Below are 16,335 nucleotides of genomic sequence, written 5' to 3' on the forward strand. Positions count from 1 at the left end.
AACTTCTGTTATGAATTGGCGCTATACAAATAAAGTTGAATTGAATTGAATTGAATAGAAGTAAAAAGGAGCATGAAATGGAGTGAAGTATAGGTGCAGGTAAAACTGTAGAATACTTGTGTATGTATGTACATCACAATAGGTTTTAAACCCCTCAGCAACAGAAGAAGGGCCAGGGGGTCTGAGTTACGAAACACCAAACAGACACATTACTAATGTTTAAGTGTAAATATATCTGGTAAAGGAGATAAAACATTTCACTGCTCTCGCAGCCCTAAAAATTATATTACCATTACCTTGCTATGTCTTTAGGGGAAAGTTACTTTTTTTTATTATTCTATTGCCATTCAGTTTTAAAGAAAGCAAGTCTGACGGATGTTTCTACAAGTGAACCAAAGACAAATGGAAATGTACTGTTGGTACCTAGGAGACGCAACTTTCACATTTAGGTAAAATGAAAAATGTACATGAAACGGTCTTAATCCTATATTGGCTGGAGCAATCACCTCCATAAAAAAGGTGGGATGGGGGGAAAGAAAACTCTTGGCCGTTAGATTTATAGACAGAAAACAGGCCCTGTGTGACAAGAACCTGAAGCTAAGAGCAAGCAAATTCACAATTCTTAATCACCAGATTGGGAGTTATAAATTCACTGGGTTTTTAATAGGCTGTCAACACAGCAGAGTTTACCAGTGCAGTACATGTATATAATGCCATCGCATGTGGAGGCCCACATTTTGTGTATGACAGTGAGTGTTTGTCTTTATGTCTATGTCTGGAACCGTCTTTTTTCTGCATGTGCATTCACCATACATCTTCGCCTGCACTCTCCTTCATGACTATATGTGCGTCTTTATATCTCTGTGCCTGTTTGTGTCTTTTTTCCTTGTGTGTATGTGAGCGGGTGTATTCGTTCATGCGTGTGTGGCCCTGCAGTCAATGGCCCGTTGCATTTTCCCTCGATAGCCGTGAAGGAGGGAAATGACCTTTAATATGCCCAGCCTTCTCCCCCAGTCCATATTAATGTTAATCTATCAGACTTGGAGTCTCCCTTGCCATACAACGCTGCCAATGTTCCCAGGGCCTTGGGGTGCAATCAGTGGTGTCGAACCAAGCAGTGCTCACCGTAAGGGTGGGAATAAAAAAACAAAAAAACACACCGTACAATCTCTTTGCTGTTTTTTTTCCACCTGAACAAGCTAAACACCAAAGCTAGCGCAGAGGACTTTGGTGAGCTCGGAGTGGGATGTGAAGGAGGACAAGTCTTGATGGGTGGGAGGTTAGAGGTTGATCTCTGTCTAAACCAGCTGGGAAAAGTCAAGCCCACAGCTTAGTGGGGCGGCATTGTGACAGCAAGAAGACTGTCAAGTTGTCTTTGGGAAAAGGCACCTCACTCTTGACTGAATGTTTACAACCCTTTTAGTTATTGTTGCCACCCCTACAATGATAATATAATATAATAATAATAATAATAATAATACCTGTAGCTAATTAAGCTATTGTTAACACTCTTTGCAGCTTTTAAATACTTGTTTGTATTTTTTAATGAGTTTCTCATTGCCAGCGGCTTTGTCTGGAATTACTGGCAACTTCCATATCCAATATTGAGAATGAAAGATACTAACCAGAGTTCGACATACAGGAGACCTTCTGGGGGGGAGGGAGCTCTGAGATATCATTTTTGGAACCACTGTTTGTTTCTGTACAAATGTATCTTTTACTGCACTGGTTCTTCAACTATGGTACGTGTACCACTTGTAGTGATACACGGAGGAATTGATTCAAAAACATACTGAAAATACTTAAATACATGCTCATGTGGGAAGGACAAAAAAAGACAACATTCTCCAAACTCTATAAATAATTGCATTGTTCTTTTATAGCATCAGCGTCCAAAGCTCGAAAAGCCTGCCTGAGCAAGTAGTTAACAGTTGCTAGGCTATGATTGTACGATTGCTCTTCAGGGGAAGGGGTTTGTGAATGGTCAGTTGTCCTAGGGAAGCTGTACTCGAGTACTGAGGCTATACCGGTTGGCTTCCACAGAAAATGTTCCTGCTGTGAATATTTACCCCAGAATTGGGAGCCTAATAAATATTTAATTAGAAGCAACCTCCAAAAGCATTTGGCTAAAGAAAATATGTAAATAATCAAGGATTTTTCATCGACAAAGAACTAACGAGTACAACCCGTTCCATTTTAAAGGCTTGAGGTTTGTGGTCTTAAGTGACCTTTTAATTTGATTTGAGTAATCAGTCTAGAATTTTGCCTAATCTTACTTCTCCATCTCTGACTGGCCTGACTCACTATGGATTCCTGTCCCACTGTTCACTGCTAAAACTAAGGTCCAACTAGGTTCTAAGATAGAGTTGATGCAGCTTAAGAGTTTGAGCTTGGTGTAAGGTTTTTTGCTAGTGTTTGCAATTGCGACTGAGGCCACATGACACTCCAAATGCAGAGAGCCAGTGAAGTGAAAGTAAAGAGCAAAGAAAGCTAGAGAGAGAAAACCATGAACAGGCTGAAGTGAAAAGGGGGAAGAGATTGAGAAATTAAAATGAGAAAGAAATATGATAATAATATGACAAAAAACTGTCCATTAAAATATGGATGGATGGGCATAGAATTAAAGAAAGAAAGAGGAAAAACATCACTTGGGAGGTCATTAGGTGCTTTTCAGTCAGTGCTGTGAGTCCATTGGTGGATTAACGCTGAACGGGGGTAGAGGAGGTTGAAGAGGTGGAGAGAAAGGCTTCGGTCATTTGGGTAATCTTTGTGCAGATCTGGCCACTTACTTGGAAAGTCTAAGCTAAGTGCAAGCTGGGAGTAGCAGTTTTGAGGGAGGTTTGTGGAAACAAACTGCTAATGTGTTTTTTATTTGTGGCAGGGAGATCTTATCAAGAAGCATAGCATAAACTGTTTGGACTGTTTAGAAATCTTGCTACATTTCACTCTCTACCTGCAGTCTTTACCTTCCCCTCTCTTCTATGGTTCTTGTAACTTTCATAGAAAATCTTTTCCATGACCAGAAATGTGTTTCTATGTTTCTATTTCTAACTTTATTTTGTTTCTCTTTTCTCTCTTTTTATTTCTACATTTTAAGGAATACTCGCCATGTGAAACAACTCAAGATGGTTGTATGATGGTCATGTGAGGGTGAGGAAAAATACTACATGTTGACTATATATAGACTACACACATTGAATTAAGGTTAAATTACCTTTAAAGAGAGACTCTGGCTGATGTGAGTGTGGTGGGGGAATGCTCCCCTAGTGTAGGTGAGTGCAGCATTAGTGTCTGTGAATGCACTCCCATGCCTGACTTCTCCCTAGCCAGCCTCCTAATCAGGTGACATTATATAAGCCACCTGCTGGCTGATGCTCTTTCCCGTTTGATTCTGATCCTGTCTCTGTGGTGGTGGTTTGGTGCTCCAGTTGCTTGGCTGGTTCCTTTGTTGCCTTCCCCTCCTGTTGAACTGACCCTGTGTTAGTGGTGGTGAGTAAGGTTAATATTAAAAAAAGAAAAAGAATATATTGTATGTAACCTGGTGAGCTTTTTTAAATTAAATTTCTTTTTTATGTATAGGTTCACCTACTGCTGTTTTGCTCTGTTTTGCTTTGCTTGTGTAACCAGGGTAGTTTAACCCTGCATTAATATGGTGTTACTGTCGCTTTGAGTTAGGTAGGTACGTTCTGCTTCAGCATGTAGAAAGCCGTAGATGTGGTACTGCCTCTTGTCAGACAGATCTTTTGTTTTTTTCCTCCGTCTGCGATTTATCCCTGTGGAAGCTTTGAGTTAAAACAAAGTCAGAGTTTGACAACAGGTTGTGAATTGGAGTTGAATACTTAAAAACAAGAGTTGATTGAGGAGTTAATGGTTGTAGCTTTATATCTGTTACCTCAGTATGCTAACTATATTACCAAAGAGTGCATGCAGATACAAAATGAGAACTAAAACCTGTATTCTATCAAAACCAGTCGGGATAGTTCCTGAAAAGGAGAAGAATACTGTGGTTAGGCTAGGCTCTCGTGGTGAGATCCCCACTCTTGATGCATGCAGTAAGAGCACATGAACACCCACCATAGTTTAACCTTTTAGACCCTTCCATATTATCAAAGGGATATGTTGGAACTTCTGAGAAAAGTTGTAATATTTTGATGTTTGTATGAACTGTATGAACTGAAGTAAGTATAAAGTTTAGGTGGTTAGCCCAAGTGTAAACCTATCAAGACGTCACCCATTGGTTTATGGAGTACCGCTTTGAAGCCTCGAGTTTGGCGCTGTGATCAACCATAATTTACAATCACGCTGTCTGGAAGAAGACTTGAAACTAGCTATTGAGACTAACTTGAAACTAGCTATTGAGACTAGAAACTCATGAGGAAACAGTTTACTGAGCTAATTAATCAACTGAGAAGTCGGGACATTTCTCCTTAAGACTGCACGGTATTGTTGTGCAGCTGATGGAGCCTCCCCCTGCTGGCCATTACATAGAATGCAGGTTTAAGACACTTTGGTGTTGGGTTTACTTCATAGACCTGAAAGCTCTGTCCATGATATATACTAGCAATATGTAGGAGGGTACAATGTGTCATTTAGTGAGCTTTAGAGACTCCAGTGCTAAAAACAACTAAACCCCACCAAATAATTCCTCTCAATCACATATCAGTGGACCCTGAATCTGTGTCTGTTGTTTCTGATGAGGTTCTTTGATGAACAGTCCTGTATGTTCATACAGTTTATGTATTTGATTTGACTCAGCCTGGACACATCCCGACTCATACCATTACTAGAGGCTGTTTAAGACCGCACACACCTCTCCCTGCGGCCTGTCATAACACTACTTTTTCATCTTTTGTCTCATTTCTTATTTCGTTCCTCATTTGTTCAATATTTGCCTTCAGTGTTATTTTTCAGACCAAAATAGACATTCCCCTCCCGCTTTTGCTCTTGTGATTCCACCTCGTACACGTCAAACCGTCTGACCAGGTGGTTCAATACATCAGCTCCCATCTGCCATCACTCCGCACCTCATAGCAGCTAATGTTGCTGTCTGGTTGTCATGGAAACCAGAGCGGCAGGTTCCGTTTGGCCCCGGCTCACCGCCATAACGGGGCCCTATGCACCATGTGCCTACGACGGCCAGGAGCCGGTGGTTTGTTATGGCGTGTGGCCACCCTCGGCGAACCACACGGCCTCCTGTTTGTTTGAACAAGGGCCCACGATGCCCGGCTGTTCTCTCGCTGTGGTGGAGAAAAATGAAACGTAAAAAGCTGTCAGAACTCAGTCGTCACTGAAAGAAAATGGTAGGAGAGAGAAAGGAAAGAGGGTATGAAGAGAGAGTCCAGGAGGGAAAGGCAGAAAAGGGGCCTGAACGGGAGAGTGAGGTAGGAAGAATAAAGATGAGGGACAAGAATAGCGGAATGGAGATTTAAAGAGACGATAGAGGAAGAAAGGAAGGATGGAGTAAGGATGGACAGGGAGCTTGTAGCTGTAGCGCAGAGGAGAAAGAGGATTGCAAATGTGTGTCAGGAGGACAAGTGAGGTCTGTCACTACTGCAGCAGGGTGGGCCACTCCCGTTTCCATGACTAATTGAAATCTTCCACTGGACTGTCGAGGCCTCGCTTCTTTCCGACGCCACCCGTCTCTTTTTCTGCTTCTGTTATTTTCTCCCTCCCCACTCCTCCGACATCACCGCACGGTACCCATATGTAGTGTATGTGTACAGCGAGACGGAAATGTGGATTCACGGTTAGAAGTCTCTCAGGTAATTTAAGTCAAATTTAGACTTCCTCAATGTACACACACTAGACCTTCCCAACGGGTGTAATTTTTGGTAAGGGACAGTTTGTTATTTGTGAGAGGGGAGGGGGTGGCTCAAAACGGGGGAGGCATGTCAAATACTTTTATTTTGGCAACAGAGGAGGAACATTTGAACTTTGAATGGTTGTATTTTGTTTTCATTTTAAATCCGTTTTTCTTTTCAAAATCGTTTAACCTCTATATGGTGATGAGACTCAAACTTGGTATATCCTTGTTGTGGCAAAAAAACAGACTTAGACCACACATCAGAGCAAAGACGAGTCCCCACCATTGCCAAGGGGTTCTAGATAGTCTGCAGCCTGTTTGTATGGTTGTAGATTCCACCAAGGACTGCACAATTAATCGCAATATTATCGGAATCGCAAGTATTGCCAAGTGCTATATACAAATCGCAGGAAGGTGCAATTGTTTGAGAGAGGTAAAATGAGAGATACAACAGCATTATAATGAAGTACTGTAGTTCTAAAGAGATGCCGTGTTCTACAAATAAAAAATAAATGATCATCATATCGAAATATGATGTTTTTACCATATCGCACAGCCCTAATTCCGCCCCTTGTTCTACTTTGGAGTATTTGTTTTGGATGTCCATCTCGATATTTGGTGGACCAATGAGTCATTGATGATCTCATGGTGTGTCGTGGGATGGTTTGGCTATGATTTATGGCCCCTGGAAGTATTTGTGTGCATATGTACAGTATGGTGTGGCTTGTGCTGTATGTATTAAAATAAAATAAAACATTTAAATTTAAAACTGAGCAGAGTTAATGCCAAAACCAGACAAAATCTGTATAACATCTCTCAACAACAGCTGCATGGAAGAAAGGCTCAGCTGACTCCACCAGCAATGCTGATGGTGGTAAATGGACCTGTGTTTCTAGTCTTCACTCAAAGCGCTTTTGCCTCTTTCGCCCTTTCACACAGTGATTCTATCATTCACAATCACACACCGGCCTCACAGGACACTCATATGTGTGCAGCTATAATGTATTCAAATCTTGGCTTCATACTGATTATTTACATACATGCTGTAAGGACTTGAGACATTAAAAGGCTCTACTAGTCCAGAATTCACATTTCGTCCACAGGAAGGGCACCCTAGATGGTACCTAATCACGTTTTCTCCACTAGAATGACACCTTAGACCACCTAACCCTAGTGGGAACTTTATCTCGTTATCTTGCATGTGAAATTCACCCCATTCGTGTTGAAAATATTGAACTTTGAGAGCAGCAAAGCAGAACTGCTGCTGGCTGACAGACAGCTGCTTGAGCCGGGGGCAGAGACGAAGCTTTTGGAGGAACAAACACCTGTAGTCACACTGGATTCTGCTCTGATCTGGAGCTGTTTACCAGCAATGTGAGAGCTCAGAGTTTATTAGGATTAAAAACTAGATTTATCTTCACTATCTCTTTTCAACCTTTCTGCTGCGAGCTACAGAAGTGCCACCCAGAGTTTTACAATACCATTTCATATTTATACAGAGACCAGACAAAAAAAAAGAGACTGCTCAGATAAAAGTAAGAGAGGAAGTTGGGTAACCTGGTAGGAGCTGAAAACTTCCAGCTATCAGTCCTAAATTTATCCGAAGCTCAGAAAACAAGCATTTTAAAAGTTTGTTTGGCGCCCGGATGGGGTAGAGCTGGCGATCCAATGTACAAAGCCAAGGGTCTTCTGTGCAAGCAGCACAGGTTGGGAATCCGACGCAGCCTTTTATGTTGGCGTGTCATCCCTCTCTCTGGGCCCTTTTCCTGTCTATCTCCAGCTGTCCTATCAAATAAAAGCATAAAAAAGCAGAAATATACTTTAGAAGTTGTTTGTTGTCATGTGCGGACAACAAAGGAATGAATTCAGACTTCTTTACAAATTGGCAATACAAATGATGCCACGAGTAAACTAGGACGAGGTGAATACTCGCTTTGCATTTGGTGTAAACACACCATAAAGCATTCACCAGAGTGGGGGATTCCATTTGCCGAGAAACAAATCAAACAAATCTTTCTCATTGTCACAGACATCTCAAAAATACTCTTATGTGTCACTATTTGAGCCACTGGGTCTAATGAAAAAGATAATAATTTAAGAGCCAAGTATGTATATTATTTTCATGTATGCTGGGATTCAGAAGCTTTCGGTGTATGTATTTGGTAAGCGACGTTCACTGGAATGACTTCATCAGCATCTTGAAACATGATATCCAGTTCTCTTTCACAGTTTTCCATTTTATGTACAAAAGCCAATTTTCAGCCATTGCACTATCCACAAGAAGATATTTAAGTAGAGAGTCATATCACATACACCACATACATTCATACTTCACCACAGGAACAAATAAAAGCAGGTGATTGGAGGGACTGAGGTTGTGCTGATGAATGAGTTTTTACCCAAATCAGGACCCAGGTTTCTGGCTGTAGTGTCATACTTTGAATAGACATTAGGATTTATTGACAAAATTTCTACTGGATGATACTGTATATGCAGGTAAGGTAGAGGTGGGGGGCTCCCAATCAACAGCAGACCAAATAAAATCCATGCTGATATCTCTTTCCATCTAAAATTGACCATAAACTTTAACAAGATGTTCTGTGTAGGCGAGGGGCCACACATACTTGTGTGTTAGTGAGCTGGAGGGTTTGTGTCAACCCCACAGCACCCTGGTGCTATATGCTAGTAGAGGGGTCCAGTAACGGGTCAGTAGCCTATACAGACACCGAGGGGTCTATGTAACACACACCCTGCAGAACATAAGTCCACTGGGGCACAGCTTGATCCTGACTCTGCCTGCTTGACTGACTAAGCCACATATTTATCGCTTACCCCGGTGTGACCGTGGCTGTTGCACCAAACATGTCAACCCTTGGGTGATTCATATCAACTGTATACATTTTCTCCAGAAATCAGTGATTAATTACCTTTTAATCAGGCTATTAAAAGCCCTGTCAAAGCTATAAGAGCACCACTGCTTACCAAATTGAACGTGTGTGTGTGTATTAGAGATCACTAGTGGACCGGGTCGAGTTTCTTCAAGCAAAAACCCGTTCTCCGTTCTTCTCGAGTTCAGCGGAGTGCTCTGGAGGTTGAAACCTAAACACAGATGATTTGAGAGAAGGCACAAGAGCATGAAACACGATTAGGTTTCAACGTGCTACGAGCAAAAGCTACTATTTTATTACATTGCCTGATCAAATTTATAAATTGAATTAGGTGTCTTTTATCAATCCAGACAGCTATTGATTTCATCTCAGAGGGGAAACTCAGGGATGCGGTATGGGTTGTGTGCGTGGGTGTGAGATGATGGAAAAATATGAAAAATAGGACAGTTTATGGGGTGTTTTGCTGCAGTATAGTGCTTCCATATGGATTTTACAGTAGTTTTGTTCTACAGGCGTAATGGGAAAGATATATGAGACAGATATGCTTTGCAGTCTGTGTCAGGTTTAGGCAACTTCAACTTTTATCATACCAGAACATCTCACACAGATCATGCCAGAGGATATTGAAAATTCATATCACATCCCAACATCAAAACACGTTTTTCCCCCCCGCAACTCATCTACAACATCAGATAACAAGGTATATATTTCAGACATTTCGGACATATGTTGCAATGAGTGATGAATTTTGGATGTCCAAAAAAAAAAAAAAAAGGTTTCCATGTTCTTACATTTACCTATAAGTAGACCACACACAGTGTTTAGATCATGCGTGTCAGTTTAGGCTATGGCATCATCATACCAGCAGGTTGTCAGTGATGTCATGGATCACTTTAAAACAGTATTTGAATGTTTTTCTTAATTTACTCTTTTTACCTTTAAGTTTCATATCTGACTCCAGCTGGTAACTATGTGTGCAAAACGTTCATGTTCCTTGAAGGTTAATAACTGACAAATACACTTGTATAAAGCCTTGTAACATTCTTGGTAAAGTAATTATTTTAATTTGTGATAGCATCATCCAATGATTTTCTTTATTAATCATTTAGTGAAAGCCCAGTGTGTTTTTTTTTTAATTGCTTGTTTTGTCTGATATTCAATTTACATTTTATTTCACATCCGACACACAAAAACTGTAAATCAGCACAACTCAGAAGCTGAAACCAGAAAATGTTTGCCATTTTTGCTTAATAAGGACTTAAAGGACAAGTGTGTAGGATTTAGGGGGGGATCAATATGCAGAATATGGTAGGTATGTTTTCATTAGTGTATAATCACCTGAAAATATGAATCATTGTGTTTTTGCTACCTTAGAATGAGCCATTTTTATCTTCACTTGGCATGAGTTTACAGTAGCCCAGAATGGACAAACCAAACACTGGCTGTAAGCTCTTTTAAGTTTTTCACGAGAGGGGTATTTAGTTAGTTAGTTGCTTGCAATCTGCAATCTCACCACTAAATGCCACTAAATCTGTGCTCTGAAACAATAAAGTCCTCATCTTTGCGAGGCACTAAAATGTGTTCAAGGTGCGGTTTGTTTCACTGTTTGAAATACGAGTGATGGAGAAAAAAATGCCAAACATGCCAATGTCACCCCTGTTTCTTTAACCAACACCGGCCTATGCAAATCCACAGACACACACATACACTCACTTGAACACTTCCCCCCGCTCTGTGTGGCACCGAGGGCCTCTCTACATTACTTGGGGACCCACCTCGCCACCCCCTCTGATTACAGTTGGTCAGCAACATGTGTGTGTTTGTGTGTGTGTGAGAGAGAGAATACTGCTTTAGCCTGTGGCAGTGCGTGAGTTGTCATGACGTGGTTTGCACAGCTCAGTGCTCACATACTAAACTGTACCTGTCACCTTATAAATCTTTGGGGAGAGAGGCAGAAAAGGTAAATAAGAACGGTAAAATATGGCGGACTGGAGATGGAACGAGGGTGTATGTGCGTTATTATGTGTTGCACCGGTTCTATGCAGAGGTGTATCATATTCTTGAATTATCCCGTAGCAAGCAGGTGGAAGCCTTTCAGGCGGAGCGGTTCTGCTGGTACCTGACCAAAGCAGACATCAGACTATGAATTCCAGAAGGAGCGGCTGTTAGGGCTACACGATGTTATTTCTTTTATGTTTTATTTTCCTAAGTTGCTCACTGGAAAGAATTCCTGTGTCTACCTGCCTCGCCTGCCGTGTAATGAGGTGAAATTATTCTCCGACCTGACTGACGACGGCATCATTTAGTCCGTCAGCGTTGGGGATCTGGCTCCGTGCCTGGGAGACGCTCAGCCTTTGCTAGCCTCTCACTCACGACTGCGCCTGTGTTTTCACTCAAAATATATATAAAAAATAAAAGTAAAAGCAGAAATGGGGCTCTCCAATTAATTGCCATTAACATATTCCTGGCTAGAGTTTCCAGATGGGGGTATAGGGGTGGAGTTGGGGCGGCGTTGGCAAGGAAATGAGACGCCATCTCCGTCGCCACGTCGATTATTTGTTTAGGTCATTAATAACTCCTGATGTGCCGCGATTAATTTTAAAACTAGCCAAATGAGTGGAACTGCAGGAAGGGGAGGTAGCGAGGGAGGGAAGAGGTGTTCTCACCATGGCAATGACACACACACACACACACACACACACCACACACACACACACACACACACACACCACACACACACACACAGACATTTACGTTTCCGCTGTGGTGACATTTACTGGTAAACAGCACCCAGATTAGTTGCAGTTTGTTTGCCTTCAGATGACTAATGCCGTCACTTTGGACCTGAGCTCTTTGGATAACCTGCCTTTCACTGTGTCACCTGCTCCACAGAGGGAGAAGGGGGAAAGTGAGACATACAGAGAAAGAGGGTTGGGATAACCGGGCCAGAGACAGAGAGGAAGAATTATATGGACAAAGTTAGAGGAACGAAAAAGAAGACGATAAAAAAGAGCCATTTCCTCTCAAACTGGCTAAAGTGACGCCTAGATTACTGCTATATTACTTCATTTCTATCACTTTGAACTATGCTACACCGGCGTTAAAATGTCCTACTTTCTCTTTATTCCCCACATGAGCAGAGTAAGTTAAAGAGCATCAGTTTTCTGTTAACAAACAGCATGGCGGACAAGCTCTACTTACTTCCAGGATCATTGTGTCTATCCCCTGTGGTAACCTCCTGCTCAGTCAGAGATGGGAGATGACAACTGCTGATTTTTCAGACCTTTTTTGCTGGCTAGGCTGCTCTATCTGTGATCTATTTATTTATGGCAACAGGGTTAAATTCAATCACCAATAGTACAACGCACGTAAATAACTAAATCCGAATAAGACCTTAACTGGAGTGTGGCCAAAAGCTGGCCTTCTCTGCGCACGTAAGTTCGAGAGCAAGAGAGAGAAGGAGAGAGGGATGTTGTCATAGAAATCAATGAGAACCAGAATGAGGAGGAGGAGGTGAGCAAAACATGAAGTCATGAGGCCCTTACAGTGAGATCCCAGTTCTCCACTCCAGGTTTGATTCCTGTGGGAGCAGAAGACAGCGACTCCCTGGCTCCACGGCTGACTACCGTACGGTGACTGTGATGTTCCACATGTGGCGGCAGACCTTGTCTTCCTACAGCCGCCACTGCCACTGTCGGTCAGCGAGAGCCACACTTACAAGGTAGACATAGGGACACAGTCATGGTCAAGAGAGAGACTGTGGAGGTGCTGACAACCAAAATGATAGTTTCCATTTGGGATTTACTGTTGTAGGTGAGATTGCATTTTACTGGCAGGGAATAAGGTTAGAGTAAGTATTTCCAAATGCTTTCATGTCTTCGACCCACAGAACAGCTTTGACTCTGATCCCCTTCTTGACAGCAGCTTGTCCTGAGTAGCCCCATCTGAAAAGATGATGTAATAGCCTTACATAACAGTCTGCTGTTAGGCTGCAAGGACACTGAAAATTGTCATCAATATACCCATATTTGCACAGAGAACTGAAAATAAAACTTGTCACATATAGCTGCAGCAACAAACAGCAATGTGAATTAGCAGAGGTTATACTGGCAGCTGTGAATGAGCCAGTTATTGTGAAGCATGAATGAAATAGCTGATGCAAGCACAGCTTCAGTGATCTGCCATTTTTATTATTTTATTTTATTTTTTATCATGTAAAAGAAACTAATATCTAGGCAATAAAACTCCAATTCAATACACTCAGGACTACAGTCTTCTGTTTATTTATATGCAGAGCATGTCCTTTCTTAATTGTGTTAAACACGTCATTGTTCAAGAATTACTTTTATCACATCGCTCTACAGATTGTTGCATCCCCCCATTAGGAATTAAATACCTCTGTCTGTGCGTGTACTATGGGCGTCAAATGACTTGTTGTTTGTTTCCTAGTGGCCAAATTTGGCTAATATGAGAAGTATCCTATAAGCTCTGATGTAACCCCAAAATTCCACCGGACATGGCTCTATAACGTTGCAACGCGGTTTAGCTCTGTGATCTGCAAGTCTTTAAAGCCCACCGAGAGCGTTTCAGAAGTGGAACGTCTTCAGAGCGTGTTGGCTGCCATACGTTGTTTACTTGTGTTTTGTACTTAAAAAAAATATACAAAATTGTGTGTTTCTCTGCTTAAAATGTCCTCTAACCTGCCTCTGACTGATTGACTTCTAGCCTGCTGCCATTATTTTGAAAATTTACCGAAATGTCTATGCTGTTTCTGTGTGCGACTTCCTGCCAGTGAAATCAGCTCTGTGCTGATTGTAGGTCACGGCTTCCGTCAAAAACAGACCAGCCGCGTAGTCTACGTGAAGCAGAGTGGAGAGACGCTTCTGGGACACACTGAGACCCTGAGCGTGACATCAGAATAAAGTGGCCGCCGTGTGAATATGGTGAATGGAGTCATTAGGAGTCTTCTCTACCTGTGTTGTGCTATGTTTTAGCATGCCACAGAGTTAAATTATTTTAAACATTTCAAATAAATTGATCACAACAGTAAAAACAAAGCTAAAAGAAATGTTTTTCAGCTGCTTTTGGCATGGTCTGTCATTGATGATACCATAAAGCATATGTAGGAAAAATTAATGTGACCTTGTCCTGTAATTATCAGTTGTGGCCAGCGACCACTGCTCTGCAAAGGCTACATTGGCTTGCTTTAAAGAAGTGACAGAATGTGTGAATAGTAAGGGGAAAATGGCTGTGGTGTAGAAACTAATGTTCTTATGCTACAAAGAGTTGGCATTTGTATTGCAAGCAAGAGAGAGTAATAGGAGTTAGTCCAATATGTTTGCTGTGAAGCAGATTAGGCTTTTATTAATGTTACCATACGCCTGGTATATTACTGTGACCTTCTTGCCAGTTTATTTTTCAACTGAATACTTGTACTGGTGTCAGCCTTTAAAAACTACTATCACTCAGCCGCTGTTGGAAGTAGCAGCAGCAGTGGCGATCATCAATTTCCACTTGCACAAAAGCACTCAGAAATGAAGTGCCTGCTCGAGTGCAGCTCCAACTGAATTGAGGTTCAAGTGTGTTTAGAGCAAAATGAATGTAGTCAGCGCACAGAAACACTCTCGTACTTAGTCATCTGCTTCCCCGAGAGGCCGTGCCATAGCTCTTGGCCGACCACCAAGGAAGCTGGCTAGGTTGAAGCTGCGAGACCCTAACAGCACTCCTGTGAACCTTAAAAACACACAGCCCTGTTCTCCCCTGCCTCTGCTCGGACATGAGAGCGTGAGACAAGGCCCCTCCATCGCCCCATTTAGGTGACTGATAGCTGGGCAGATTTTCTTAAAACAGCCACCAATTATCAGATGCAATTAAGGCCCTCTGCACAATTACAACGCCCCTCTGTGTGTGTGTGTGTTGTGCGTGTTGTGTGTGTGTGTTGTGTGTGTGTGTGTGTGTGTGTGAGACGGAGTGTGTTCCACTGTTCCCAGCCAAATGACTTGTACAATTGGTTGACGATGAGGGATGATTGTGAGCCTTCATGTTGACTAGATTCATAATAAAGTAAGGTAGGGTGGGCTCTAATTTGGGATTAGGGTTTGAAACAGTTCAGCAACTTTGAGTTTAATATTTAATACAAATAACAGCGTATTTTGGCAGGAATAAGGGTCCATGCAAACTAAAAAAACAGATGTTATATTGCACTCGGGAGGAAATGTACTTTACCCTCACATACATTCATTTTGCATTTTGGTGATGGTGGGCTTTGTTTCTAGCAAATTTAGCATTCCACCATTTGTCTATGTTGGGGATGGCTGCTTTCATGTTGACCAAAGAATTTCTGCTGCTCTGTCACTTGAAGCACTTTTAATGGGTTTATATCAGTGGTTCCAAACCTTTTTCAAGGACCTCTTTTCCATCATTGAGTAAACTGACAACCAGTGTAAATATAGCTTGTGTTCACAGCTAGGCACCATGCCCTTATCCTGTAAGATTTTCTTAAACTTTACATCTTGATTAGTAATCTAAATTAACTTTTATTGACAGAATTGAACGAAATGCTGAGATATAGGCCTGCTGTATGTACGTTTTCTCACACCCCAAGGCCTCGCGACGCCCCGTGAAGCTCCTAGTGGGGGTCTCGAACCCCCAGGCTGTAACCACTGGTTTATATCATTTGCTGGCGAGCACTTGTTAGGCTGCATTAATCCAAAATTAAAAGCACCCTGTTGAGGTTTTATGTAAACAAACAAAACAAAACACATAAAGTGTAACCAACGTGTTGACTGCATTTCACTTTCCCATAAAACATTTACAAAGCCAAATTAATTAACAGTTTTGATATTAAACCAAGCATTGTTTACATCCATGTTACCGGCTAGCAGTCTTCTTCACTGTTTTTGTTAGCACATTGCTACACTTCCTTGCGTGTAGCTGCCACCGACTGTCCATACAAACAAAACAGGGGCTCACTCCCTAATGCTCGTACTTACCAGACTGAACTACAGTCAGTAGAAACAACACTTTCCTCATTAAGGGTCTGCCTTGGAGCTCCATTATAAAGTCTAAGACATCTGTTTGTGAGTAAACCCTGTGTCACTGCAGCATGCAATACAGTTGTTTTTTACTTTAATGCTTTGCCAAATATTTCCCAAAAGTATTTTAATTTCCTATGCTCCTATGTTTGATTTCTGGAGATGCAAGTTTTCTTTCAGTCCTTTTGGGAACAACCCAATCGTACAATGTCATTTTGCCTCTATTTCTCTCCCTCTCAGAAGGCCCCAGTCTTTTCTTCACTAATTTTCATTTTCCTCTCCCATCATCTCTCTGCCACTTTTTGCCCTATTGCTACAGCCTTCACTCTGGAGTGTGGTGTGGCCTTGGTACAGGCATTGGCAGCCTCGGGTGCTATGCTGGCACTGGAAGCCCAGTTTGAATAAGGACCACAGGTAAATACAGAGATGAAGCAAACAGATGCGTCATGCCCTCTCAGTCTGAACTTTGATTGAAGAAGTCTTTCCATACAGGAGCAGTGATCCTCGGTGAGTGAGGAGTGATGTGAGTGATGTTTAGCAATCACTCCGGATAACTAATGATTTACTCACTCAGGAGGAACTGCTCTTAATAGCTCAGTACTGAAACACT

Source organism: Morone saxatilis, unplaced genomic scaffold (genome assembly GCF_004916995.1).
Source record: "Morone saxatilis isolate NCDOM2014 unplaced genomic scaffold, NCSU_SB_2.0 Contig1, whole genome shotgun sequence".
Taxonomy (NCBI): Eukaryota; Metazoa; Chordata; class Actinopteri; family Moronidae; genus Morone; species Morone saxatilis.